This window comes from Pongo abelii, chromosome 7 (genome assembly GCF_028885655.2).
Source record: "Pongo abelii isolate AG06213 chromosome 7, NHGRI_mPonAbe1-v2.0_pri, whole genome shotgun sequence".
Taxonomy (NCBI): domain Eukaryota; kingdom Metazoa; phylum Chordata; class Mammalia; order Primates; family Hominidae; genus Pongo; species Pongo abelii.
The window spans coordinates 145,569,906-145,595,527 of NC_071992.2; the positions used below are offsets into that span (position 1 = coordinate 145,569,906).

At 37.3% G+C, this 25,622-nt stretch overlaps 1 long non-coding RNA gene across 1 annotated transcript; it reads right to left on the reverse strand.

Annotated features, from left to right (window-relative positions):
- Positions 1-377: 377 nt before the first annotated feature.
- Positions 378-25,201, reverse strand: LOC100939709 (uncharacterized). The gene is made up of 3 exons (XR_152388.5): positions 25,138-25,201; positions 7,140-7,288; positions 378-1,314 (listed from the first exon to the last, which is right to left on the reverse strand). It is a non-coding gene; the product is annotated as an uncharacterized LOC100939709 (long non-coding RNA).
- Between the last annotated feature and the right edge of the window lie 421 nt (positions 25,202-25,622).

The following is a 25,622-nucleotide window of genomic DNA, read 5'->3' on the forward strand; positions in this document are numbered from 1 at the left end:
GATTACAGGCGTGAGCCACCGTGCCCCGCCTAGACTTTATTTTTTTGAGCAGTTTTAGATTCACAGCAAAATTGAGAGGAAGGTCCCAAGATACCCCATCTGCCCCCTATCTTTTCATTTTTATTCTTTATTATTACACATTTTTGGTTTCCTCCAAAGCACTTATCACAACTCATAATTTTACATAACTTACATTTGTATGTTTACATTTGTATTGTCTGTTATCTCCACTATCCTAAAAGATTCCCATAGGAGAAACATGCCTGTTACATTCATCAATAAACACACAATGTTAACACTTAATAGCCCTTCAATAAACAATGTGTCAGATGAACAAATGAATGAGTAAATGGACAAAATGCATCCTAAACCATGAGTGCTTAATAAATGTTTATTTAATGAACAAATTAATGAACAAATTAATGAATGATCTATTCCAATAAATATATGCTCCTAGACTGCTACTGATATTTTATTCAACTTAGGGTCTGCCACACTGGCTCTCCAACAGCCGGTGCCATAATCCATGCTAAGTAATAATTACAAATTAGGAGTAATATATTGGTAGTGTTGGCAGAAATCCCCAAGTGATTCATTCTGCCAGATATGTTAAAATTAGAGTTTAGTCATTGAATACTGAAGGTGATAAGTACAGCCATTTTTACAGGTTGTTCTGGATCCATGGATGAAGATAGGCATGCACACAAACAGCATTAAACTATGAGGCAGTGAGGTAGCACAGGGTTATGGGGGACACTGTGGAGGGACTTCTAAACTCAGTGTTTGTGATCAGGGAAGGCTGATTCCTGAGCAGATTCTTAAGGGGTGAGTTATTCTGTGAGGTGACTGGTGGTGGTTGTATCGGGCAAGCAGAGGTAAAAGTGTAGACACCTGGAGGAACAGAAAAACAGAATCAACAGCTTCATGGATGAATATCCATTCAAAAGGAAACTCCAGCCTCTTGGCTTCTTCACCTTTTCTGTTTCTCCTTTCTTTAGTGTAAGAATACTTCCAAGCAAAAAGGTGAAAAGCATAAGAAATACCACTTCCAAATGAAAAGTCTTCTCAGTTTCATGTTAGGTGAGTTTTAGACAATTCAAGAAAAGATTAGGAAAATGGCATGCTGGCCTCTTTCCCATGGCTGTATTCCACAGAATGAAAGCAAGCCCAGTATTTCTGAGTAATTAGGTCAGCCTCACTCCCAGAGGATTAATTCAACTCCCAACAGATTATGGCAGCCACCTTTCATTTCCACAGACAGACTCCATCAGCACAGTGATTTCAATTAGAGAAGTGAAGCTCAATTGACTTATCCTAGACACAAGGAGACATAGCAGACAGATAACAAGCTGGATTACATAAGCATTAATCTTATGGTCATGGCATCAGAAAGATTTTTAAATGGATTACCTCTCTCCCATAGGAATAACAGAGAAGATTTTTTTCTCTCCTATTGCAATAAGTCTAATCTTCTCACAGGTGATGGGTTGATACATAAATTGAGAGTGAATTCAAGACCTACTCACTTTCTGAGAGGTATTAAGCTCCTGGCTTTGGAGCTGTACCTGCTAAAGACCACAGTGTTGGTCCTCACCAAATTGCTAGATAAAAAGAAAACCTCAGATAAATTGTCTGGATGTCCATCTAGAAAACACCAGTGAGACAGATAGGTTGAAAACTTGGTTATATAGACAAGGTGGAGACAACCTCATGCTAACAGTTAATAGCCAATGGCCTTGATGAATGAAGTGAAGACAAGAATATTCAGAAGAGACTGTCTGCTTTCAGTCTCTTCTGTGTCTCATCTTCTCATGCCACTTTTCCTTTCTTGTCTCTGTTTGGTGGTTTGATTTACCCTTCCTATCATGTTGTGCTTGGGTTGAATGACTTGCATGATCCACCTTTCCATGAATGATGCAGAAATCCATAAGATCCTTCATCAAGCACATTCCTAAGACCCCACAATCCAAATCTCAGGTACAGGTTAGATCTCAATGTCTGCCTAGGCCTATAATACCACCATTCAAGTTTCAACCTCCTAGTTCCCAGGTGAAGAAGAAATAGGGAAAGAATGTCAAAGATCCTGGAAAAGCTAAACATCCAGTGAATTTTGAAAAGCTCTAATTCCATCAACGTGATATGGGAGTAAGGGAGAGGGGAAGTGCTGATTAGAGACAGGTGGTGTCCCTAGCGAGGGCTCCACCCTCGGGCCTGTGCCAATGGACCTAGGTGAAGACAGTCACTCCTGTTTTCATACCCAAATGTTGCATGTTCCAAGACCACCCTGGCCCGCCACACCCCCCATTCTGTGCCTATAAAAACCTCAAGACCATAGCATGCACAGACACACAAGTAGATGGACGTTGAAAGGAACACACCAGCAGTCAGGCCATGGACATTGAAACGATGCGGATGCCAAGGGAAATTTGGCCTAGGGTGGTTGAGGAGAGCCCAGCCACTGAGTGGCATGACTCGAGGGGAAGACCATCTTCCCACTCCATTCCCCTTTTGGCTCCCCATCCATCTGCTGAAGGCTACTTCCACCATTCAGTAAAACCTCGCAATCATTCTCCAAGCCCATGTGTGATATGATTTTTCTGTTACACTAAGGCAAGAACCCCGGGATACAGAAAGCCCTCTGTCCTTTGAGTTGATTAACATCTAATTGAGCTGATTAACACAAGCTGCCTATGGATGGCTAAACTGAAAGAGTACACTGTAACACATGCCCACTGGGGCTTTGGGAGTTGTAAACACTCAACCCTAGACACTGCCGTGGTGTTGGAGCAACGACCTGCCCATCTGCATGCTCACTTAGGGGTATGAGCAGTGGGGCACTGAAGAAGCGAGCCATACTCTCATCACATGCCTTGCGAGGGGGATAAGGGAACTTTTCCTGTTTCAAGAGGATTCACACAACAGAGTGAAAAAGCAACCTACAGAATAGGAAAAAACATTTGCAAATTCTGTATATGATAAGAAGTTATTGTCCAGAATATATAAAGACCTTCTAAAACTCAACAACAACAAAAACAAATAACCCAATTAAAAAATGAGCAAGGGATTTAAATAAATCTTTCTCCAAAAAAGATATATAGTCAACAAGCACTTGAAAAGATGTTCAACATCACTAATTACTGGGGAAATGCAAATAAAAACAACAATAAGATACCACCTTACATGCATTAGAATGAATACTATTAAAAGAAAGAGAAAGGAAGAAAGGAGGAAGAAGGAGAAGAAAGGGAGGGAGGGAAGGAGACAGAGAAAGAAAGAAGATAACAAATGTCAGCAAGGATGGAGAGAAATTGCAACCCTTGCATACTGTTCATGGACATGTAAAATAGTGCAATCACTTCCCTATGGAGAACAGTATGGAAGTTCCTCTAAATGTTGAAAACAGAATTACCATATAGTACAGCAATTCCACTTCTGGGTATAAACCCTAAATAATTGAAAGCAGGGTCTTAAAGAGATATTTACCTATTTATGTTCACAGCAGCATTGTTTACAATATCCAAAAAAAGGAAGTAAATCAAGTGTTCATTAACATACGAATGAATAAACAAATGTGGTTCTATACATATAATGGAATATTATTTAACCCTAAAAAGGAAGGAAATCCTGACATAAGTTACAATATTATACTAAGTAAAAAAAACTAGCCACGACCGGGAGTGGTGGCTCATGCCTGTAATCCCAGCACTTTGGGAGGCCGAGGCAGGTGGATCACCTGAGGTCGGGAGTTCCAGACCAGCCTGACCAACATGTAGAAACCCCGTCTCTACTAAAAATACGAAACTAGCCAGGCGTGGCGGCAGATGCCTGTAATCCCAGCTACTCCGGAGGCTGAGGCAGGAGAATCGCTTGAACCCGGGAAGCGGAGGTTGTGATGAGCCAAGATTGTGCCGTTGCACTCCAGCCTGGGCAACAAGAGTGAAACTCTGTCTCAAAAAAAAATAAAAAATAAAATAAAATAAAAACTAGCCACAAAACATATATATAATATGATTTCACTTATTTGAGGTACCAAGAGTAGTTAAATTCACAGAGATAGAAAATAGAAGGGTGGTTGCCAGGCACTGGGGCAGGAGGGAAGGGAGAGTTGCTGAATAATGGGTATAGAGTTACGGTTTGCAAGAAGAAAAGACTTTTGGAGACTGGCTGTACAACAATGTGAATATGCTTAACAATACTGAGATGTACCCTTAAAATGTTAACATGGTAAATTCTACATTATATGTATTTTACCATAATTAATTTTTAAAAAGGTTTCAACCCATGTGCTTTTAGTGGGGATCCTATCACCACTAAGTGGACAAAAATTGATCTTGAGGGAAAGAGATAAAAAAAATTGTATCTTCTTTGGTAGGAAGCACAGATAAACATAAAGTTAGATAAATAAAAAGCATATCTGCAGTGTTCAAATTCTGCGGGGGTGCAGTGATTATGGGGTAAAAAGCGTCTAAAAAGGCTCTTTATGGGATCAGTCATGAAAAGCTATTGAGAACTCCTGCTCTAAATTATATCTGGGTTTTAGTTTTCAATTTTCAAACACCTGCAAGAGATCTTTTCTGTCCATCTCAGACACAACTTACACTTGACCAAAGTCAGAATTCTCTTCTACCACCACCATTTGTTGAGCACCAAGCCTGTTTAAAATTGCATGCCAAGGCCAGGCGCCGTGGCTCACGTCTATAAACCCAGCACTTTGGGAGGCCAAGGTGGGCAGATCATTTGAAGTCACAAGTTCAAGACCAGCCTGGCCAACATAGTGAAACCCCGTCTCTACTAAAAATTCAAAAATTAGCCTGGCATGGTGGCATGCACCTGTGGTCCTAGCTACTCAGGAGGCTGATGCAGGAGAATCGCTTGAACCCAGGAGATGGAGGTTGCAGTAAGCTGAGATCGCACCATTACACTCCAGCCTGGGTGACACAGTGAGACTTTGTCTCAAAAAAAAAAAGAAAAAAAAATGGATCCCAAACACTGGATTGTGCTGTGGGAAAACAGACCTTAAATAATAAGAAAGTGGTCGTATCAATTCCCTACTAAATCAAACCTTCAATGGCTCCCTAACACAATATAAAACTATAAAACCCAACCACCATGACCTGGCAGGCAAGTCCATAAATCATCTACCCTCATCTAATTAAATTAATTTCTCCTCAGTTGTAGTTAATCTCCCATCCACCCAGAAGCCACTGGGAACTTTGCACCCACTATTACCTGTGATTACAAATCCCTACCTTCCCATGTCTGACTCTTTAACAGGTGACTACCATCGAAAGCTCTTATAAGTCAACTCAATATTTCTAACTCCTCAGGAAAACAAAGTCATCATTCCTTCCTCTGTTGTCCCAAGCCACTGTATAAATACATTCATTCGATGTGGTGCATCTTTTTTAAATCACTCTGTTAATTATGTGCTTTCCTTTGAAGAATTATTTCATTATCTTGTAACTTCCATTGTTCAGCATAACGTTTTTGAGAGTCATCCATGTTTTTGTGTATATTAGTTGTTCTTTTTTATTTTTGAGTAATATCTCATTGTATGAATGTATCATCGTTTGTTATCCATTTATCCACTTATAAACAATGGGGTTGTTTCCAGTTTTTGGCTATTCATAATAAAGCTGCACAAATCTCGTAATGAAAAAAAATTATGTGCTTTTCTGTCCTATAAATCCAGGACTCCCTTAGGGCATAGAGTATGTGCCTATCACAGGCATAGCATATGACATATAGATTGCTAAATGGATAAATTAATACATGCGTAAAATTAATCAAGTAGGGAGTTATTTTTTAATTAAGAGGACTTTGGGAGACTTTACGGGGTAGGTAGTATTTGGATTTGGGTGTAAAACTGTCTCTACTTCCAAAATACCCTACTAAAATGACTTTAAAACCCCTTCTGGATTATCAAATACTTTAACATTTAGAGTAAGAATCAGAAATTACAGACATCTTCAGCAAAACAGGGAAGAAAATCACCTCTTCTTTATACCCAGAAGAAACTGTCATTAATATTTTAGACATGTTTTCTTTCAGACTTGTGCTAAGCATTTTTCTATACATAACGGAGATAATATAATTTTATAACCTACCTTCCTCATTTAATGTTATAAGTATTTTTATTATCATTAATAAACATTACAAATATAATTGTTAATAATTACATTCTGTTTCTTCACATGAGCATATATAATAATTTACACATTCATTTTCATAGTACTGGATTTTTAGGTGGTTTCCAGTTTCCTGCTCTCATAAATAATGCACATATTTGTTCATAAATATTTATTCTCATTTGTGATTATTTCCTTTGGATGCATTCCTAGAAATAGAAATAGTGGGTCAAATGGTATTAGAATGTGAAGGCTTTTGAGAAATAATGCGCAAGTACTTTATAGAAAGCTTGTAGCAATGTATACTGTCACCAGCAATGTGAAAGGTTAGCTTTACCATATGAGCCAGCAATCACACTCCTAGGTATTTACCCAACTGGTTCAAAAACTTATGTCCACAGAAAAATATACATATAAATGTTATGACAGTCTTATTTATAATATCCAAGAACTAAAAGCAGCAAAGAGGTCTTTCGATAGATGAATGGTTAAACAAACTGCAGTAGATTTATATAATGAAACATTATTCAGGGGTAAAACCAAATTAGTTATTTAACCACAAAAAAAGATGTGGACAAATCTTAAATACAAATTGCTAAGTTACAAACAAAAGGCAATCTAAAAAGGCTACATTCTGCATGGTTGAAATGTATGGATTTCTGGAAAAGGTAAAACTATAGAAACAATAAAAAGCGCAGTTGTTTCCAGGGGAGGCCTGAATAGGTAAAGCATGGAGGATTTTGTAGGGTAGTAAAACTATTTTTTATGATACAGTAATGGTGGATACATGATACCATGTATTTGGCAAAATCCATAGAACCTTATGGCACAAAGAGTAAACCTTTATGCATTGCAAATTTTAAAAATTATTTACAGGTTCAAGACACTCCAATGGAATGCAGCTGTGACAAAAGATTCTGTTTCATACATTACAAATGTAATCATTACAAATGTAACCATTTATCAGTAAAAGTGGATAGGTATCATAGCTGGCCAATCAACAGTGCTTACCTTAACACAGTAGGTAAGAAAAAGGGAGCAGGCCAGGGTGGGTCCTGGATTTTTGGCTTTTCATACATTTCAAATGTATGAAACAAATCAGTTTTAAGTGGTGGGTGGAGGAAAATGCTGACCCAAATAACTTTGGAAACAAGTAGATGCTGTAGAAAGGCAAAATAAATTGTACTTAAGTACCGTGCTCTAGCTGATAAAGTTGTTTCCCACAGGGATGCAGGTTAACAATTCTGTTATTATGAAACATTGTGGATGCTCCTAGACTTACAGTGGGGTTACTCCTGGATAAACCCAGTGTAAGCTGAAAACACCATAAGTTGAAGATACATTTAATACACCTACTGCTAGCCCAAGAGAAGATCAAAATTCAAAATTTGAAGTATAGTTTCTACTGAATTCATTGCTTTTTCACCATGATAAAGTTGAAAAATCATAAGTTGAAGCATTGTAAGTCAGGGACTGTCTGTATACTGAAATTGAACAATTAAGTAAATAGATCTCAAAGGTAAGAGTCAGGTTTCTTGCTATTGGACCAGGAGTTTACATATAAGCAAGGGGAGGAAGCTAGAATGAGCCATAATGATGACAAATAAAGAATTTCATTAAGATTGAAACATAAAAGAAAAAGTTGTAACGATAAGATAATGTATACAGTTTAATACCATATTGATATATTTTAATACACAGAATATCAAATGCTATTTATAAATACATGCATGTGTAATAAATATTTTTAAAAACATAAAATAGAAGAATGTACAACAACTGCATGGCTTCTTGTGTCTAATGAAGGAAGGAAGAGGGTAAAGGAAACAGATAAATACTAAATGGGATTTCAACTATGTTTGTTTTATTTTATTTTATTTTTCATTTTTATTTTTTTTGAGATGGAGCCTCCCTCTGTCACCCAGGCTGGAGTGCAGTGGCGCAATCTCTGTCTCTGATGAAGGAAGGAAGAGGGTAAAGGAAACAGATAAATACTAAATGGAATTTCAACTATGTTTATGTTGTATTTTATTTATTTGTGTATTTATTTATGTATGTACGTATTCATTTATTTATTTATTTTGAAACGGAGGGAGTCTCGCTCTGTCGCCCCGGCTGGAGTGTAGTGGCGCCATCTCAGCTCACTGCAAGCTCTGCCTCCCGAGTTCAGGCCATTCTCCCACCTCAGCCTCACAAGTAGCTGGGACTACAGGCGCCTGCCACCACACCTGGCTAATTTTTTGTATTTTTAGTAGAGACAGGGTTTCGTCGTGTTAGCCAGGATGGTTTCAATCTCCTGACCTCCTGATCCACCCGCCTCGGCCTCCCAAACTGCTGGGATTACAGTTGTGAGCCACCGCGCCCGGCCTATGTTTTATTTTTAACAAAGTTTGAAGTATGTATAAAAGATGTTAAGTTTGGTTAATAATAGGGCAGGGAGTATAGAAATGTTTTTATGTTACACTATAATTTTATGTATTTTTGAAGTTTTTATAATTAAAAAAGTAATTTTAGTAATCAAAGTGATTAAGGTACCTACACGAGGGTAATTCAGCATTTATCAGTAAAGGACAGATAGCATAGCTGTCCGATCAACAGTACTTACTTTACTGAACACAGTAGGTAAGAAAGAAGGATCAGTGCAGGGTGGATCCTGAATTTCTGTCTTAGGCAGCTGTGTAGAAACAGGTACCATTCACTGCGATAGGACTGGATGAGGTAGAATGAGTCTGGGGCGAGAGAGGATCTCCTATAATACTGGGCATAATTAAAGGCTCACTACAAACACTTAGTAAATATTCTCTTTACTGATTTAAAAAGAAATCCTTGGGGAGTAACCACAAAGACATTATGTCCCCAAAACCTCATTCTCCTTCTTTTAGGTATTTAGGGTATAATGGGTCCTTTATACTCGACACAGGCCAAATGAACTAGGCAAGTGAAAATAGGGGAAGCATTTCCACATCATCTAATTACAGATATTGTTAGACAAAAGATTCCAAGTGAATCCTGTTCTGAACTTTAACAACACTCTGGAGGAAAGAGCTCTTACATCTCACATGGCAGAATATGGCTCCCCTTTAAAAAAAAAAAATCAATAGATTCTCTGGAGAAAACAGTAAATGACTTCCTTTTTAGAATTTCATCACTAGCTTTCCCTCTATACAGACAGTCTACAAAATCATAGCCAAAATGATCTTGTTGAAAAGAAAGCAACAATAACATAAACCAACAGCCTGTCTTGTACCTGAAATGCCTAGATATTTTCTGTTTATTGTTAGAAGTCCTTTCAAATCTAGCTCAGCTCCCATAGAGTCCTGGTGACCGCTTGACCACTCTGTGGCCTGACCTTGTTTCTCCTTGACTAGATGCCAAACAGAAATAATCACATTTATCACAATAGCTTGTGGTTATTTGTTTTCACACCTGTTTTTATGAATCATTAGGCTACTTCGGAACAAGAAATATTAAGAGGTTAGTCAGGCAGCCTCTTGCGATGTGTAATCTATAAAGTATAGTAAAACCTAGAGCAAACTGGAAATATGGCACTCTTTGGATTATATGTATTCACACTAATCTTACACAGCTAGAAAATGGAAACTGGCCCTACTGCTTTGCAAGGAGATGGCATACCCGAGTGAAAGGTTAAAACATTCCTCACCAGCCTTACTCTCTGTCTGTTAGACTTTTTTGCTGCAGGCATGTATAAATTATAGCATGCAGTCTTGGCTTCACCATTAATATGGGGTGACCAACTGAGCACTATTTGGCATCAGCAAAATCAGCTACATCCCCAGACCAAATAGTGCATGACTTAGTTCTATTGACTATAATTTGTGTCTTTGTTAGCACATCTAACATTTAAACTCTTCAATATGACCACAATAAGGTAGGCTAATTTAGAAAATTATAATTTTAAAACAATTTCTAATAAGTAAAATATTTTATAGAACATGTAATGAGTCCTATATATTACATATAGAAGCTTTATCTATAGAAAGTTTCTACCACCCTGCTAAATAAACATTTTTTAAAATAAAGAATATTTTTTGAAGGAGATCCAAGTTCTCAATCTGGTCATATCAGTCATCATGTGTGTAATCCCAACCCTTTTCCCTAATGCTGAACACAGTGTCTGACACTTAGAAGGTATCCAATAGGTTTTTGAAGCATGAATTAGTTAATTAAACAATCCATATTCAATATCTGTTTACGCTTCAGTGTTAGAAAATCCACCAGCTCCTGTGCTAACCCATTTTATTGTAGCGTAACTGTAATAGGGAAAAAATTTAATTAAACATCTAATGACCTCTTGAATCTCCCAATCGTTGGATTTTCTTCAGTCATAGTGAGCTAACTTCATGAATAGATATCTCTATAGATAAAGGACAGAACTCAATAATGAGTCCTAACTCACAGAAAAAACAAAGACCCTTCCATTTGAATCGTAAGCACTGAATTGTGAAGACTTAGGTGGCCTTTCTCATTGCCTTGACTTTCACACAACCACATTTTTGGTGTCAAGAGAAAGGAAAAGCAGCAGATGTTTTCCAGACCTTCTATTTGATAGAGGTGAAGACTTTCTTAAAAAATTGTGGAAGGAGAACACTAAATCCAAACTTCTCTTACTCCAAATAGAGTGAGGAAGAGAAAGGACACTAACATTGATGGAAAACCTATTACCTGCCAACTGTTTTACCCACATCATCTCACTGGATCCTAATGCCTACTCTCTGAGCCATATGCTATTTACCGTTTTTTAAGGTGAGGCATCAAGACTCAGAGAAATTAACTAATTTGTTTAAAGCCACACAAAGAGAGAGTTGGGCACCCAGACTTTGTCTACAGGTATACCCAGTACATTGTCCACCCTATGATAATTATCTGGGTTCAATGTAATTCACATCACTGTGTATCCTTCAACCTGACAGTCAACTTGCCCACCCATCCCTACACCCTGAGAAGAAAGAAAAGAGGGACTCTTAACGTTATTTCCATAATGATATTTTAAAGTGAGAAGAATTAAAGAAAAAAAACTATCAACAGATTTCATGGAGATTATCAAACTCTAAATCTGTGCCAGGTTATAAATGGTAGTAGTGGTTTTCAATCTCGTCATGTCTTTGGGATATGCAGTTTCAACAATCTCTTATTTAAAGGGGCTTACTGTAGTGGCGATTATCAGGAAAAGGGAGCACCAAGGGCTTGGAGTGGGCTCAGTTTTTTAAAAAATCTTTGACAGTTTAGATATATCTCCCTAGAGAGCCTACCTCTTTAGAACTTTGAGAATCACTGGAAGGAAGCTAAAAAGTTGGTCTTTTATTTTGTTTGTTTTCTCTAGAAAGAAAGATCAACCAGACAAAGTCATGTCAGAGATGTCAAATGAATGATTTATTTTTAAACTTATTGTGTTTCCTATATCCACAAGGCTCATTGCAAGTCACTGGTCAGAAGCATCAACATCACCTGGTAGCTTGTTAGAAATGCCGAGTCCCAGGTTCCGTACCAGTCCTATTGGTTCAGAATTTGCATTGTAGCAAGATCCGCAGGTGATTCTCACGCATCTCAGCTTTGAGGAGCACTGATTTACACCACTTCTAAATACTCTCCCCTTTTCTCTGCATTAGTCTAAGTACCCCTCAAATGGCTTCCCTTAACAACTCACAAGTCCTTTATCATAGCAGTTATGGCATTGTCTTGAAATTGATTGTCTGAAGGTCTATCTTTTATGCCTGAATGTAAACTCTTCAAGACAAGGTCAGTGCCTTCCATGTTCCCCACTATATTGTTGGAACCTAACAGTTGCCTGAAACAGAGAGAGTTTTCAGCAAATATGTAGGAATCCCACAAGATTGTGATCTTTATAAGATCAAGAACTACAAGTTAGTAATAACTTAATTGTACATTTTAAAATAACTGAAAGAGTGCAATTGGATAAATGCTTGAGGAGATGGACATCCCATTCTCCATGATGTGCTTATTTTTTGTGTTTTTGTTTTTGTTTTTTTGAGATGGAGTCTCACTCTGTCGCCCAGGCTGGAGTGCAGTGGCCTCACTGCAAGCCCCACCTCCCGGATTCATGCCATTCTCCTGCCTCAGCTTCCTGAGTAGCTGGGACTACAGGCGCCCGCCTCCACACCCAGCTAATGTTTTGTATTTTTAGTAGAGGCAGGGTTTCACTGTGTTAGCCAGGATGGTCTTGATCTCCTGACCTCGTGATCTGCCCATCTCGGCCTCCCAAAGTGCTGGGATTACAGGCGTGAGCCACCGCGCCCAGCCCATGATGTGTTTATTTCATATTGCATGCCTGTATCAAAACATCTCATGTACCCCATAAATAAAACCTACCATGTACCCACAAAAAATAAAAATGAAAATAATTTTTTAAAAGAATCACATATGGGTATTTTTGCATCTTTAAAATGTAGAAAGGCCCTGGCATAAAATAAATGCTTAATTTATATTGAATTCCTTAATTTATGCTTGATTCATACCAGAAAATGGAAAGGACTAAAAACATAGTTATTTTGCCAAATGCCATTTTTGTCAAGACTCCTTGATATCTGCCGGTCCTAATTCTTGCATTAATTCCCTTCTGTTTTCAAATCACATTGTTTATTAATTATACAAAGTAAAAACTTGAATAGTTATTTTCAGTTTGTAAAATAACCTTATCTTCACAATATCATCAATTCTTGGATCACTGAGAAATTATCTCCTTGATAGTTAAACTATCAAGTTCAACTAAGTCTTTGAGAGCTAATGAGTCAGATTCAAAGAGGTAATGTGATTTTCCCAATGTCACAGTGCTGATAGGTGGCAAGGTCAAGAAGTGACATCAGATCTTCTGACCCCATGTTCTTTCTCTCTATACCACGCTGAGCACTGTAATCAGAGGGCATCTGAGATTTCAGGAAAGTTACTCAGACATCTACTGGCACTCAGTTTTAGAATTTCATTCAACTAACTATAGTAATTATTTTTCAGACAAATTTGTCATTCTGGTTTTGTAGTGCCTTCTCTGTTGATGCATGCATTTATTTATTCATCAATTTATTCCACAACTTTTTCTCAATTTTTTTTTAATAGTGTCAGCCCACTAGTGGTCACACACTATTTGTCTAGTTGAACTGATTAGCTTTCTTTGATAAATATTGACAATTCAGATCTCTGAGATCTACTGGTAAAATAACCACATTTCCAGATGAAAATTATAAAGTCATCGAGCATTAGAGCTGGCAGATGCCTTTAGAGATTATCTCCTCCAACCTCCATTTCTGCCAGATAAAAAGGCTGAGAGCCAATGAGGGAGAGTGACATGCCTGAGTTCACGTTACAAAATGTTTATGTAGCTCTTCCTGTGAGAACCTGAATTATCTGTTGTATATGTTTGCATTGATCACAAGGCAGGTAGTTGCCAGATCCCCATTTAGCTTGGGCATAGAACCAAATAATTTAAAAATACCCCCAAAGCCCTATATAATAGTTAGATGCCTTCTAAAGCCTGCAGCTGACAATGTACTCGTATTGCTGATCCTAAGAGAAATTTGTGGTGACTGAGAGGGATGGATTACTACCTGTAAATATTCAGAACACGTACTCATCAAGGTCTGAACAAGAACATGTGTGAATAATTAACAAGATAGTGATTTGTAGTATCTTGGTAATAGATAACCTGTTTCCTAAAGAGAGGTTAACCGAAGTTGTTTTTCCTTTTATAAGGCAACCATAAAGTAGATTCCTAAGTTTGTTATCTCTTTTGTGGTATAGTTTTGGAAGTTGAATCCTCAAGAAACAATTTTTCTTCCAAAGTAAACATTGATTTTTACTAGACACTGTATTTAACATGGTACATTCTAAGCTTTGAAAGAAAGAGACACAGGTATAATTATGTAGTTTCTTCACTAATCTCTGTTACTAATCTTGTTCCTTTCTTTCTTTTCCCACAGCAGATCTAAGAAAAAGTAACCCCAGATCTTTCTGTAGTTTGATTGAGTATTAAAACATCAGGGTTATTTAAAGTTTAGCTCTGTGATTTCACTTGACATCTCTATTTTATTCGTCCATCTGTAGGCTGTGATCTGTGTCTTTACCAAAAGGCAGCAAACAAGGAGAAGAATCAAAAGGAAGAAAGGGTCTCACTCAGTATCCTCCCTTGGGTTATTTTCCCTAAAAACAAAAATTCTCTCCACCTCTTCTACCTAACACAGAGAACATCTGAAAAACATAATCGCATTGTTTCATGTGAAACTTATAAAGATATGGTCCAATAGCATCTCTTGCTCTCTTTTTCTCCCTCCCCAAAGAAAACAAAATCACTTTTTCCCCTTAAATGAAAGCTGTCACTTTGAAAAACCTTTTGAAACTGTCTACTTCTAAAATTAAACACATGTCTATGCTACGACCCTGCAATTCCATTCCTCAGCATAGGTAAATGAGCGTATTTGCCTACCAAAATTTGTATTGTTCTAAGTTCTTTAGAGAAACAACCAATATAATATTTTATCTGTAAGTGTATAAATGTATGTACATATGTATGTAATATGCATGTATGTGTGTACATGATTTACTATAAGGCATTGGCTCATACAGTATGGAGGCTGAGAAGCCACAAAATCTGCAGTTGGCAAGTTGGAGACCCAGGAGAGTAAATGCTGTAGCTTCAGTCCAAGTCCAAAGCCCTAAGAATCAGGAAAGCCAGTGGTGTAAATTCCAGTTGCGGTCACAGACCTGGAAGTAAGATGGTGACAAGGAGGTCAGGGGAAGAGGTATGTAGATGGACCTCTCTGAATTGCAAGAAAATGAAGATGTTTATGTCCCATATGAATGCTCACCAAACAGTGACCTAGGCAGAGAAAGATGTTAATAATCAAATGAACAGGATGACTTGTTCTGTGGATACCAGTAAGCTTCTTTCCCCAGCCACTTTGTCATTGCCTAATGGGCTCATGACAAACTGGTCATGGTGGCAGAAGTGGAGGATAAGCACGGTCTCAGCAACATGGACTTCTACTCAGTAAGGTCAATCTCACTATGGCCAAGTGCTGAGCTATGCTGAGTGCTCAATCTTCCAGCAACAGAGACTAACACAGGATCCCTAATACGGCACATTTCCTTGGGGTAGGTTAATTTCATTGGAGTGCTTCCATCATAAAAGGGGCAATATTTTGTTCTTACTGGAATAGACATTTACTATGAATAGAGATTTGCTTTCCTTACACATAATGCTCTGCCAAAACTATCATCCATGGAATGCCTTACCCACCTTCATTATTACACACAGCACTACTTCTGATCAAGGAACTCACTTCATGGGCAAAGATGTTTGGCAATAGGACCACGCTAATAGGATTCACTAGTCTTACCTTGTTCCCCACCATCTTAAAGTAGGCAGTTTGATAGAAATTGAAATGTCTTTTAAAGACTGTTACAACACCAGTAGCAGGCCAAAAAACCTGTTTCTCAAAAGGAGAGTAATCATCTGTGAAGGATGGCAGGGATCTGTTCTGTAATCCCAAGGACTTGTGCTGCAATCCAACTATACGGGTATGCCAAAGACTGCAAACAGCATCCCTATATAGCACTGACATTTTAAGAATCATATCTTCTAGCTCATATGGCCCAGGTGGCAGAGGAGTTTGCACAGCAGCCTAGACCTGTTGCAGAGCCTTCTTCCATTTTGAACCCCACTCAAAGTATAAGAATTTCAAAACATTTTATTTATCATAACTAAAAACTAGAACAATCCAAATGTCTATCTATAGTAGAATGGATAAATGAGTTGCAGCAAATGCATAAAATGGAATACTATGCAACAAGAAAACAGAACATTTACTACAAACAATATTACCATTGGGTTTCACAGGCAAAGCAATGAATGAGTGAAAGAAGATACCTACAAGAGAGGACATACTATTTTTGTATAATTAAATTACATAAAAGTCAAGAACTAAATTGTGGTGATAGTAGTCAGAATATTGCTTACCTGATTTTAGGGAAGTTGGAACAGGTATAGACATAGGAAGTGAAATGAAGGCCCCCTCTTGGGTATTGAAAATATTACAAAATCCCTTCATGATAAAAACCCTCAATGAACTAGGCATTGAGGGAACATACCTCAAAATAATAAGAGCTATTTATGACAAACCCACAGCCAACATCATACTGAATGGGGAAAAGTTGACAGCATTCCCCCTAATAGCTGGAACAAGGCAAGGATGCCCACTCTCACCACTCCTATTCAACATAGTACTGGAAGTTCTAGCCAGAGCAATCAGTCAAGCGAAAGAAACAGAAATCATCCAAATTGGTAAAGAAGTAAAATTGTCTTACTCACTGATGACATGACTATATATCTAGAAAACTCTAGAGATTCCTCCAAAGGATTCCTAGACCTGATAAATGACTTCGGTAGTTTCAGGATACAAAATGAATGCACAAAAATCAGTAACACTTCTATACACCCACAATGCTCAAGCTGAGAACCAAATCAGGAACTCAATCTCATTTACAATAGCCACAAAAAAAGCCATCAAATATCTAGGAATACATTTAATCAAGGAGGTTAAAGACCTCTGCAAGGAGAATTACAAAACACTGATGAAAGAAATCATAGATGAACCAAATGAAAAAACATCCGACTCTCATGGATAGAAAGAATAAATATCATTAAAATAATTCTTTTCCCAAAGTAATCAATAGATTCAATGCAATTCCTATCTAATTACCAATGTCATTTTTCACAGAATTAGGGAAAAAAACCCTAAAATTTATATAGGACTCAACCAAAAAAAAAAGCCTAAATAGCCAAAGCAATCCTGAGAATAAAGAACAAAGTCAGAGGCATTACATTACCTGACTTCAAACTATGCTACAAGGTTTTAGTAACCAAAACAGCATGGAACTAGTATAAAAACAGACAGAAAGAGATCAATGGTACAGAAAAGAGAATCCAGAAATAAAGCCACAAATCTGCAATTATTTGATCTTTAACAAAGTCAACAAAAATAAACAATAGGGAAAAAGATATTTTAATCAATAAATGGTGCTGGAAAAACTGGCAAACTATATGCGGAAGAATAAAACTGGACCCCTATCTCTCACATTATTAAAAAAAGTCCTCAAGATTGATTAATGACATAAATGTAAGTGTAAACTGATAAAATTCCAAGAAGAAAACCTAGGAAAAACATTTATGGACATTTGCCTAGGGAAAGAATTTATGTCCAGGTCCTCAAAAGCAATCACAACAAAAACAAAAATAGATAAATGGGACTTAATTGAACTAAAAACCTTCCACACAGCAAAAGGAATAATCAACAGGTTAAACAGACAGCCTACAGAATGGGAGGAAATACTTGCAAACTATGCATCTGACAGAGGACTAATATCCAGAATCTATTAGAAATAAATAAATCAACAAGCAAATAACCCCATTAAATAAACCAAATAACCCCATTAAAAAGTGAGCAAAGGACATGAACAAACACTTCTAAAAAGAAAACATTCAAGTGGCCAACAAACATATGAAAAAATGTACAACATCACCAATCATCAGAGAAATCTAAATTAAAACCACAATGTGATACCATCTCACACAAGTCAGAATGGGTATTCCTAAAAAGTCAAAAAATAACAGATGTTGGCAAGGATATGGAGAAAATGGAATTCTTATAGACTGTTTGTGGGAATGTAAATTAGTTCAGCCACTGTAGAAAATGGTATGGAGATTTCTCAAAGAACTAAAACTACAACTACAATTTGACCCAGCAATCCCGGTACTGGGTATATACTCAAAGGAAAATAAATTATTTTATCAGACAGATACCTGCACTGTGAGTTTACTGCAGCACTATTCACAATAGCAAAATCATGGAATCAACCTAAGTGTCCATCAATGGTTGATTGGATTTTAAAAACTGTGGTATATATACACCATGGAATACTATGCGGCCATAAAATGAGTGAAATCATGTCCTTCATAGCAATGCAGATGGAGCTGGATGCCATTAACCTAAGTGAAACAGCTCAGAAACAGAAAATCAAATACCTCATGTTTTCACTAAGTAGAAGCCAAACAATAAGTACACATGGACATAATAATGGAAATAAGAGACCCTGAGGACTCCAAAAGGGGAGAGAGTGGGAAGGAGATGAGGGTTGAAAAACTACGTATTGGGTACTATGTTTAGTATTTGGTTACAAGTTAACTAGAAACCCAATCCTCAACATATATATATACCTATACAACAACATGCACGTATAACCCCTGAATCTAAAGTTCAAAAAGAAAGAGAATATTCCATACATAAAATCTATTAATTTGTATGTTTAAGACTTGTGTATGTATCTACACCTCAATAAACATTTTGTTTAAATGATAATTGACTCCTTCCTCCCCACAGCTGGGAATTGCTGGAATTATGAACATTTCTAGTCTTGTGTTCTTTCTCTGAGCAGCCATACCCTATGGGTTATCCACATTTTTTTTTTTTCATAATGGAATTCCTCTTAGGAAAGCATGTATTTCAGCCACAACAAAATATTTCAAAATAAAAATTTAAACACACACACAAAACAAAACATTTTAACAAACAATCATTTTCATTATATATGCAAATTCAGGGCAGATGTGTTCAGATAAATAACTTAAATCCACCCACCACTAGACAAAAAGTAAAACTGAATAAGCATTTCCAAAATATTGTAATGATTTCCCCCTGCCTCCTAGTCAAGACTGGCAACAGAATTGCAGAAACACCATGAGAAAGGTCTCTCTGAATGTGTGTGACTAGAATTCTCAGATGGTGCTAGGTGATGGGAAATTTGATTCAACTTCAAATCCTCAGCTTTGAAGTCGAGCAGCGACCTTTAAGGGAAAAAGTGAAGTCCACTTTCGAATGACCCATTATATTCTTACTTATTTACATGCATTATCTAATTGAACACCTTTAAGATCAGTAACATTGTAAAATTTTACTTAGAGACCTTAAGCAACTTCTCCCCCAACATTATAGAACTGTTTGGTTGGGAACCCTGATTGGAGTCCTCATTGTCTAACCTCCAGCTTCTGTGAAATGGCACTTCCAGTCTGACTGTTGGCTTTCTTAGTGTTGCTTCTAGACTGAAATATCTAGGAATGGACTTATAGATTGCTTAGATTAGTCATGGTAGGTTTTCCTCCGTAAAGGACACGGTATCTTCCTGTTTTATTCTCTCGATGAAAAATTTACTATCTACTCTGTAACAAATCAAATAGAACTAAAACTAATGCTTTATATAATTCACATGACTGTCATATTATTTATCACACAGTTCCAATTTGTTCCTCTTTTACAGAACTTTGGTGATGACAGAATGGGCATGATGCCCAACTTCAATGCCATGTAGTGCTCTTAGGTACCTATTCAAGGTTCACGGTGGTAACTACTATGGTAATTCCCCTCTAATTTCAACCAACAGCTTATTCCTAATTCCTAACTGGCTCTGCTCCTGACCTTGAAACCTAGTAGAACTAGATTCTGGAAATCAGTAATACCCCTTTTCCCTCTCAAGACTCCACTCATCAGCAATCATGGCCATGTTTTTTTTATGCAGAGCCTCCCAAGGTGACCTACAGGTATTAGAATTTGGGGAAAATATGTTGTATCGAAAGCCTATGACAGCAATGTCTGAATGAATTAAAAAATTGCTAAGCTCGCCAGGCTTTTCTTGGTTCTCCATCAGTCTTTCTCAAGTAATTTGTGGAACACTAGTTACCCGAACATACCTGAGGTTGTCTAATCAGGTTCTGTTGTTTCATAAGCTGTTTGCAATTTGGGATGCTTCTTCAGAAAAACAGTCAGAGCAGGGCATCACAGTTCCCAAGGTTACAAAAGGCTAACCATGATGGGCACTCAAGAGGTGTTTGTTTCCTTTATCTCTCCAGATAAAGAATCATGAAACTCTTTAGAAATCTAATTACATTAACTACAGCACTAGTTTATATAGTAGAATAGCTATAGATAACTTGGACACATTTTATAGCAATAAAACTTATTTTCTAATAAATAATGTAAGTAGTAATTGAGGGCTCAGGCTATTAAAGAGGAAAGGGAAGGGATTGGGCTCATAATAGAAACTTCTGCTTTCTCAGAAATAATGAAGACAAGCTTTGACCATTCCTCCACCTCAGATATGGTTTGGCTGTGTCCCCACCCAAATTCCATCTTGAATTGTAGTTCCCATAATCCCCACTTGTCATGGGAGGGACTTGGTGGGAGGTAATCGAATCATGGGGGTGGTTTCCTCCTTGCTGTTATTGTAATAGTGAGTGAGTTCTCACAAGATCTGATGGTTTTAGAAGGGGCGTTCCCCCTCTGCTCGGCATTCTCTCTCCTGCCACCCTATGAAGAAGGGCATGTTTGTTTCCCCTTCTGCCACGATTGTAAGTTTCCTGAGGCTTCTAGCCCTGCAGACCTGCAAGTCAATTAAATTTCTTTCCTTTATAAATTACCCAGCCTTGGGTATTTCTTCATAGCAGCATGGGAACAGACTAATAGAACCTCTCACTCATGCGTCTGCTGAGGAAAGATTTGTCTGATTAATGGATGAGGGGAACAAGTTAGTCAACCTCTGTGACTCATTACCTGGACCATGGATCATGCTTTCTTCTCTGTTCCTGCTGCACTGTGACAAGGTCAGTAGTGTAGAGATTTTCTGCTCTGTGATGGGGGGCAAAGTTTGTTTAGAAGGAAGCACTGAGAGCCCATTTGGTCTTGAGCCTAAGTCATATGTCCCAATGTACATTTGTCAGCAATAAGGCTTATTTTTTAAAAAGACTTTTTGTGTACATGTATATGGCACATATATTTCAGGCATCCAACATGTTCAGATAATTCTAAAGAATACCGCAAAGAAAAATACCCCTGTCACTAGGCTTAAGAGCTAACACTAGCAATACAATTGATATTATTTATATATACATTTTTGTTCCCATTCTTCTCTCACACATTTCCTATCCCAGAGAGAACCACCACTAAACTTTGTGTTTATCATTTTACTGAACGTTTTCATACTAACATGAAAGTATTGTTTAACAACATCTAGGTTTTTTGCATATTTATAAACTTTAAACGTGAAGAGTATCGTATTAACATTCTTATAAAAAGTTTCTTTATTGTACTCAACATTATGTTGTGAGGATTTATTCATATTGATAGATGTATTGCTAGTTCATTTACCTTATTGTAGTACTCCCACAGACTTATATGCTGCATATATATGATGATAAATATTTAAATGGTTTCTCATTTTTCACTATTACAGATAATACTGCAATGAATATTTTGTGACGTATTTCCATGTCCACATATATGACAGCTTCTCTAGGTTGTGTGTCTCAGAAGAGAAATAATGTATCATAGGTAAGTGTATTTTTATTGTTAGTATATATTGCTAAAGCTGATATTTGGATCCCTAATTCTTCATAGTTTTCTCAGTTATTGCCAATCCCATAGAAAGGAAGAGATAATCAATGCTTCCTCTTTCCTCTACCTAAGGTCAGCTTTCTTTCTTCCTTTTCTATCTCATAAATGCTTAATCATTCTCTAAGACTCATCCAACTTCCTCTCTTCTGTGAAAACTCCTAACCCCACAGAGGTAAAGCGACCACTCCCTCCTTTGAGCTTTCACAGATGGCTCTTCTGCATAGGACTTGTAGATTACTGAATCCTACAGAAATTACTTTGCCTATATATCTATGTACAAAATTCACAAATTTCATAATGTTCAGAAGAGAAACCAAGGAGGAGACTCCAAAAGACAACACTATAGTGACATTATATCCTTTAATCAGTTCTTAATCATCCACCAATTAGAAAGGTTACCCAATAGTAGCATCCTTGGCATTGCCTTTGATCCGTATTAGCCTCTCTCATCTAGGACAGTTGGGCTCTTTATAGAAGATGAGGTGAAAAACTTTATTGACTATGTCTACACCTACAAACACACAGGTGATTCATAGTCCCTACCCACATTCCCCTTGCTGTCTACTTGACCATATGAGGCACACGTGTGAAACTATTATAATGAGAAAAATCCATGTGTAGAATGACAAAATTCTGAGGCTTTTATAGCTATTAATAACAGGGGCTCATGGGTGATAGCAACAAAATTTCAATTTGATAAATAAGAAACTATCTTTTGAAGTATTGCTTCACCTCATGTTACAAAGCCAAATGGCAAAATCAGAGTTCATGATAACTCATTTTCTTTAATTCAGCATATATTTATAGAACACTCAACTATACCACAGTTCTATGTATGTGTTAATTAAGACAAACCTGAGGAGTTCAATTTAATTAAAACTATTTTCTTATACATCTCTGTGAGTATTGCCATATTAGGTACATCACAGAGTGTGCCAAAGGCATTATAATTGCTACAGTTTTCAAAAAACTTATGTTTCATTTGGTAACATTAAAATGGAAAAATTGTGACATTTGAGTGTATAACAGGATGTAAACTTGGAAGGTTTTATTAAAGCAGCAAGATGAAGTAGATAAAAAGTTCCAAGGCGGGGTGCTATGTCACCTGCAGAAGTTTCAAAGTAAGTCTGAGAGTCATATGGATCTAAAACCCACAGAGATGTTAAAAGGGTGATGAAAGAATAGAGATTAGAAAGAATGTTTTTCTGGAGAATGTTTGTTTTTAAAAAGCTGTGCTCTGATGCCATCTCTCTCTCCCCTACTCCCCCCTTATTTTACCGTAAGATTAAAGAGAGTTTCTCCGGCTGAAGAGAATGTTTTGTGCATTCTGGAGAGAATTTGGGGAAATGCTGTGGTCTGATGAATAACATATGCCTGGAGAATATTCAGGTATGGCACAAGGTGAAATGGCCTGCCATCACAGGATGGGAATAGGGGTCTGGAAAATCACTGCACCTCCCTCAGTGTGCATTGCAGTCTTCTCATATTGAATTTCACTGGAAAGATCAGTCATTTAAATACAGATCTGCCAAATGGGGCTTCTGTCATAGGGCAAAGACATCCATTGAGCATATATTGAGTAGTCTGCCAGAAATATGAGTTTACTGTGGATCAGGATTACACTGACCAAAAGTCAAGACACTTCCCATATCCATGACATCCTGCTAAAAGAAATTCAGTTGAGGAGGCTCTAAAGATGCCACAGAAATATTCATTAGAGAAAGAGTTAGCTGAACTCATTGGCCAGGCTCAAATAAGAAGCATTTCACAACTGGCCAAATCAGAATTCTCACATCTATCCAAATTCTCTTCCTGCATTCAGCCCAGGACAGGCTGTCAATTCAAGCTTAAGAAGATAGGTGAACATGCAGTAAAGAAGGGAAGGAAGGTGAGTGGAAAGAGGGGACTAATCATACCCCATCCTCCCAAACATAGACTGGCCTACTTAGGTTGCCCAACTTAATAAATGCATTAGGGGAAGATGTTTAATCTTTGAACGAAAACTAAAATATTAATTTCTAGATTACCATGTTGAATTTGACATTTACTGTACATTTCTGACTCATCTGATTTTGATATACAGAGTGATTGGATAATTTTCTATCATCTATTATCTATTATCTAAGAAGGATGTCCAAAAATTGATGCAATCTGCTGACATTTTCAACCAGTGGCCTCAATAACTGAGTAACTAAATAACAAAGTTAAAGTTGAAGATCAAAATGAAGCTGTGTTTTGATGCCATTTTATGATTCATGATTGTTCAACACACCAGTTACAAATTTTACCAGTGACAGGTACTTTAAATGAGCTCATTTAATGTTTAAGATGGTCCTGAAAGTTGGATATTAATATAATCACCTTTAAGAAATGATTCAGAAAAGTTGAGTAATTAACCTAATTAAATGCAATAGTCCATGAGTAACTAGAACTCTTTTTCTCACGAAAAAACTAGAGCATCTGTATAGCTCTAAAAGCCATTTGCCTTCTGCTGGGTCCTGGTGTCAGATAATGATACAGCAGAATGAAATAAATTAAGTATTGCAACATTTTATAGGTGCAACCTGAACGATATGTCTCATATGAATATCAAATCCCAAAGACAAAACATGTCCTCTCCAAAAAAATTCTTGGAAAGACATGTACATCTTAACTAAAATCACCTGAAAAGGCACCAGAAAGAAATTGCATTTGTAATGGCAAAATGTCTTAAAATTTTCTTCTCCATTTTTTTTCTAACTTATTATACAATCAGCTACCTTCAATCTCTCATCTTTGCTCTCAATATATCCAAAACTCTCTTCCCAAATTGAGGGAGTCTACTGAGTTTTCTCTCTAAATTCCTTCACTAGCCTATCAGGTCTGTGATTTCCACCAACGACAAGTTCTTCACCCTGCATAATGACAATAAAGCAAACACTTTGCCCTTACCCACATCATCACAATCAAAATGCTGAGAAGGGTAAAAGGTGACAGTAAAGAGAGAAAGGCCATTAATATTATATGTTAGTACATTCTATCGCTGCCACATATGAGTTCATAGAATGGGAACTTCTATTTGCACTTCAGTAATTGAACGACTTCAAGCAAGAACAGCAATTATATATCAAGACTTAAAGTAGAGGATGAGCTTGGACGTGCATTATATTAGCATATCAATGTTTTGCCTACTCTCCTATTCCAAATGCTAAAAAGTTGAAAGGGTGGTGAAGCCAAATCTAAGATCCTCAGTTGGAAGACATTTTCTCCTACCTTTCAAAGGTACTTCCTGAGGAGAGCAGCCATCCCCAAGTATAAGCTCTATGAGACCTATAATCAGTTTCTCTCTAATTGAGCATTTTCTTTCCTTAGATTTTGGAAGAAGCATGAAAATGATTTACTGATTTAGGAACTGGGTGGAGTAGACCACAAAAAGACAAATCAAAAACATCTGGAATGAACTAGTTGAGAGAGAAAAAGAGAGAGCAAGAAAAAAAGTAAGGCTTTCAAATGAAACAAAGTACAGATGATTTGGCCAAATTTAAGCCAAGCCAAACACTCACATTGAACATTGCACTTGGGTCTGTTTCAAGAGCGGGAGCCGGCAAGAGAGAGCCTCAGCCAACACTACATCAGAGGCACATTGTGGATGGAGGAAATGAGTTTAGTCAAGCCAGCTGTGACTTCAAAGGGGCTGCTCTCCCAGAAAACAGTGAGAAAGGGTTCCCCCTTCAGTGAAGACTGCAAAGTTCAGCCAGCGCCAACCCAAAGGGAATGGACTCCAGGAAGGGCAAATTACATTCAATGTACAAGAAAGAATATTTCCCTTCATGAAGTGGCTGTGACAGCCTGTGAAGAGGAAAGAAAATGACAAAAAAGAAAGGTGAGAAGAAAATATTCTGATGCCCCTTTGGGGACTGTAGTACTGTGTGCATAATTATAAAACGGGGTATTTGTATACACATTTGTACTTGCATAAGGTTGCTTTTAACCTAAGACACCTCCTTGCATGAATCATGTTTCCAAACATGTGAGAGGAGAGAACATA